At 36.4% G+C, this 5,656-nt stretch overlaps 1 long non-coding RNA gene across 1 annotated transcript; it reads left to right on the forward strand.

The window, feature by feature from the left end:
• LOC124444017 lies at nt 1–618 on the forward strand. Its single transcript, XR_006947796.1, has 2 exons — nt 1–81; nt 465–618. It is a non-coding gene; the product is annotated as an uncharacterized LOC124444017 (long non-coding RNA).
• The last annotated feature ends 5,038 nt before the right edge of the window (nt 619–5,656 follow it).

Here is a 5,656-nt window from a genome sequence, read left to right on the forward strand (position 1 = left end):
AAAACATTAAGTCTGTGCTGAGAGAAATCGACTTTGAGAGCGTTTTTATGATGCTGTTCTACTGAAGTTGCATTAAAAATGGTGAGTAATTTCTTTAATATTGTTAAAATGTGTAAAATTTTTAAATACTTGAGATAGAGCGGTCTTAACGTGTATTTTGCGACCATAAACTAAAGGCTGAGAGTTACATAAGTATGAACTACTAATCGTGAGTATTTATTAATTTACATCTTCTTTGCTGTTCTCTATGCTTTTTATCGTAAACCAAAAACATATTTACAGAAAAAAAGCGACAAAATCGCATAACAGCTATCCAGAACTTTGATTTGAACACAACGTTTACGGTTTATATGAATTATTTTACCTGAACAACATAATTTTAGATCTATTAACAATATGACTGCATCGTTGTAAAATGCGCTTATTTTCACTATTTACAATAAACCACTATTAATTATTTTTAGGATTTACATTTCCTTGGTTGTGGTGTGGATGTTCATCGAAGTCGACTAGATTCCTTGAAATAAAACAAGCTTCGTAGATTGCTGGCGAACACCAATTTTGTTTTTGTGGAGGATATCTTTATTATATTGCTTACCATAGGTCGAAAGTCGTAAATTGATGTATTTTCAATGATCTGTTTGATAAGCTGTGATGAATGTAGATCTTCAGTTATTGCTTCGTGATCAACATCATGCTCGTTGAGTTCAGGAAACAAGCTCTTTTCTGCAAGCTCTTGGTTAATAAGATGAACCATTATAGTCTTCAAGTTTCTCCTGCTGGAAATTTTTGTTTTTGAACGAGTTTCATGAATGAGGACTTGAAAAGCTCTTTCAGATGCAAATATTATTTTGGTCACACCATTAGAAGGGAACAAGACCACCACGATTCTTCAAACTGATTAAAGATAAAGTTGTAGTAGTTTGAAGTGTGAATAATTATGATCATGAACTGATGATGATTTTTTGACTTAAGCAAAAGAGCTCTTGCACATTCAGTACAGGTGATTCTATTGATTATCTTTTTTACAACAAACCCAGCAATATATCCAAGTATTGCTTCTTTGTATGATGACAGTGAACATGATTCTAATCCAGAAACTAAACTATGTGTCCTTTGGTGTCATCTCTTCTACTTCAAAGGCTGGAGCATTTCTTTATTCCATTTTAATGAAAAAATAGAACCAGCAGATTCATTTTCGAAAGTCAAACAGTTTGCATGCTTGGAACCAATGATGGAATTTCTTAAAAGAATTTTTCGTAGACTGGACTTAAATTGTACAATATCTGGATTATTGTTGAAGCCATTCTTACCACGTATGCATGCAAACAGCAGCTCAAGGTGGTCTTGGGACATTTTGTATGTCAGAATGTATTTGAAAGAATCATGTTCCTTTGTAAGGAGAATGTGAGCCAACTCTTTAATGCTCGATGCTGCTACTACAAAACCGAGAACAAATGTATTTCTTCTATGTTTGATCAGAGGAACACCAGAGTTTGTTTTAATGGAAAAAAGGTATTCAATTGACTTTTCCAAAGTTTTTTTCCATGTGTTGTGATCACATAAAAAGTGGTTTTTAAAACATTTGCCAAATGGACTTCGTATGTTTAATATGTCAAAAGTTGATCAACAATCCTTATGAATTCTATTGTTGCACTCGCATCACTAAGAGCTGGATGACCAGAAAGCATCAGGTATTCAATGGCATCTGCAACTGAACTGCTGAATGTTTGTGCTGCAACTTTCACATTCATCTTGTGCCTATGGAACTCAATGTGCCCCGTGGACAGCTTATTTGCAAATTTTAACCTTCTCCTCTTGAACTTTATGCAGCACTTCAATATGCTCCCATTTGATCAAACTACCTTCACTGAAACCAGTACTTTAAGATCGGACAATGCATTTCTTGCCAGTTTTAGCATGTGACAAGCATCAGGAACAAAAACAGTGGGTGTTCATATGACTCATAGTTAAAAGAGTATTTAATGTCAGACAAATTTGATCCAAACTCACAACCAAGGGCTTTCATGCAATAAAATTGGTGGCAGTACCGTCACAAGTCACACTGTAAATATTTAGCCCATCTGAAGATTCTAAGCGAAACGATTTGCTAACCAGTGCACTCAAATTTGAAGAATTTATTCCACTACATAACACAACCAATAGGACATTTCCAATGTCCTCGTAAATAACTAACATAAACACAAGAGCTTCAGTAGCAAAGAAAGCTGCTTGCGTTTGGGGTAAAGTTTTTTCGTTTCATAGCAATGACCCATCTTTTACAGAGGTCCTTATTTTCAATGGGAAATTTGTGAAAAGCTATGTTACTCCCTTTCGAAAAGCGATTTGTACATCCATACGCGGCGCACGATTTGACCATGAAAATCGAAAATTACGCGCTTTGCAGCTAAAATGTGCTTTTGAACGTTGTTTTAGAGTTGAGGATGTTATACCTGTGTTTGTTTTTAAGATTGATTGCTTTCAACGTTTTTCAACCATATATTTGAGTCAGTTTGACATGTAAACTATACTACCGTATATTGCGTGTTATGTTTTTTGCCACCTTTCAAGATGGCGCCCGCGAATAAAATTTGCCTCACCGTGACAACGGCAGTTAGATATCTAGAGGATTGGGTATAAGTCATTGCCCGTTGGGCCTCAACTCCCCGCAGAGGCACTTAAGAAAAATTAATATATATTATTATCAATATTATTATTAAACAAAATAAACTTTGTGTAGAAAGTTCACGTTATGTCGCAAGCCAACTAGCAAGAGTGGCTTACGTCAATTTTTCTCCCAACTTCCTACTTCCGTTTCAAGCACATTGCGAAATTTAAAAAGCTGAAGGATAACGTGGAAATTTTTTATATTCTTCGGCCCTCAACATGCTGGATGAAAGTTCATGTGGCCCTCCGGCTGTAAAGTTTGGAGACCCCTGGTCTACAGTTAAGGTTAGGCAGCTACAGCGCTGTTTATCCATGCTACGTGCGAGAAACTTGCGCGCGTTATTCGAGACCGAAAGTCAGAAATAGGATCTTTAATAAAGCTTTATATTTACTTTAATCATCGATAAGCTCATTACGATGTCGAAGAATAAATATGAAATGTCACAAACGACCATTGAGTACTACCCGACTCACCTTGTTTGTCCTTACTACATTTTGACTCTGAAGATGACTACAGCTAAGTTTGTCGAAACGTCAGTCAACAACAACAAAAAGTCCTTCTCAGAACTATACCAACCTTGACGATCTACATCTACAAACTTGTCTTTTGCCACGCTGGGTATTTGATGTTTTGGTGGTACCAACTCTCAAAGCCGCCAGTAAGCTATGTGTATTGCCAACCGATCGTAATTTGAAATGAATACTTTATATAGCAACTGTGTGCTCAACGATGTACCGACATAGACATTTAAGCTGCCAAATGCGAACATGTTACAACTTCTGCACAGAGTCCATTGCATGATGTCTGGTTGTAATATTACTAGTGTCTAGTTACATGTTACTTGGTCTATTTACATCATAGATATAATAGAGGACTAGATTGCTGACGAGTGTGACGTAATATAAGACTTATTAAGACGGCAGCGTGACATTCATGATAAATCCAAGATGGCGCGGGAACCGGGCAAAAAACGGGAAACATTACATCCCGGCAATGACTTATACCCAATCCTCTAGATATCTAACTGCCGTTGTCACGGTGAGGCAAATTTTATTCGCGGGCGCCATCTTGAAAGGTGGCAAAACATAACACGCAATATACGGTAGTATAGTTTACATGTCAAACTGACTCAAATATATGGTTGAAAACGTTGAAAGCAATCAATCTTAAAACAAACACAGGTATAACATCCTCAACTCTAAAACAACGTTCAAAGAAGCACATTTTAGCTGCAAAGCGCGTAATTTTCGATTTTTCATGGTCAAATCGTGCGCCGCGTATGGATGTACAAATCGCTTTCGAAAGAGAGTAACATAGCTTTTCACAAATTTCCCATTGAAAATAAGGACCTCTGTAAAAGATGGGTCATTGCTATGAAACGAAAAACTTTACCCCAAACGCAAGCAGCTTTCTTTGCTACTGAAGCTCTTGTGTTTATGTTAGTTATTTACGAGGACATTGGAAATGTCCTATTGGTTACGTGTTATGTAGTGGAATAAATTCTTCAAATTTGAGTGCACTGGTTAGCAAATCGTTTCGCTTAGAATCTTCAGATGGGCTAAATATTTACAGTGTGACTTGTGACGGTACTGCCACCAATTTTTATTGCATGAAAGCCCTTGGTTGTGAGTTTGGATCAAATTTGTCTGACATTAAATACTCTTTTAACTATGAGTCATATGAACACCCACTGTTTTTTGTTCCTGATGCTTGTCACATGCTAAAACTGGCAAGAAATGCATTGTCCGATCTTAAAGTACTGGTTTCGAGTGAAGGTAGTTTGATCAAATGGGAGCATATTGAAGTGCTGCATAAAGTTCAAGAGGGAGAAGGGTTAAAATTTGCAAATAAGCTGTCCACGGGGCACATTGAGTTCCATAGGCACAAGATGAATGTGAAAGTTGCAGCACAAACATTCAGCAGTTCAGTTGCAGATGCCATTGAATACCTGATGCTTTCTGGTCATCCAGCTCTTAGTGATGCGAGTGCAACAATAGAATTCATAAGGATTGTTGATCAACTTTTTGACATATTAAACATACGAAGTCCATTTGGCAAATGTTTTAAAAACCACTTTTTATGTGATCACAACACATGGAAAAAAACTTTGGAAAAGTCAATTGAATACCTTTTTTCCATTAAAACAAACTCTGGTGTTCCTCTGATCAAACATAGAAGAAATACATTTGTTCTCGGTTTTGTAGTAGCAGCATCGAGCATTAAAGAGTTGGCTCACATTCTCCTTACAAAGGAACATGATTCTTTCAAATACATTCTGACATACAAAATGTCCCAAGACCACCTTGAGCTGCTGTTTGCATGCATACGTGGTAAGAATGGCTTCAACAATAATCCAGATATTGTACAATTTAAGTCCAGTCTACGAAAAATTCTTTTAAGAAATTCCATCATTGGTTCCAAGCATGCAAACTGTTTGACTTTCGAAAATGAATCTGCTGGTTCTATTTTTCATTAAAATGGAATAAAAGAAATGCTCCAGCCTTTGAAGTAGAAGAGATGACACCAAAGGACACATAGTTTAGTTTCTGGATTAGAATCATGTTCACTGTCATCATACAAAGAAGCAATACTTGGATATATTGCTGGGTTTGTTGTAAAAGATAATCAATAGAATCACCTGTACTGAATGTGCAAGAGCTCTTTTGCTTAAGTCAAAAAATCATCATCAGTTCATGATCATAATTATTCACACTTCCAAACTACTACAACTTTATCTTTAATCAGTTTGAAGAATCGTGGTGGTCTTGTTCTCCTTCTAATGGTGTGACCAAAATAATATTTGCATCTGAAAGAGCTTTTCAAGTCCTCATTCATGAAACTCGTTCAAAAACAAAAATTTCCAGCAGGAGAAACTTGAAGACTATAATGGTTCATCTTATTAACCAAGAGCTTGCAGAAAAGAGCTTGTTTCCTGAACTCAACGAGCATGATGTTGATCACGAAGCAATAACTGAAGATCTACATTCA

Source organism: Xenia sp. Carnegie-2017, unplaced genomic scaffold (assembly GCF_021976095.1).
Source record: "Xenia sp. Carnegie-2017 unplaced genomic scaffold, XeniaSp_v1 HiC_scaffold_21, whole genome shotgun sequence".
Classification (NCBI taxonomy): Eukaryota; Metazoa; Cnidaria; class Anthozoa; order Malacalcyonacea; family Xeniidae; genus Xenia; species Xenia sp. Carnegie-2017.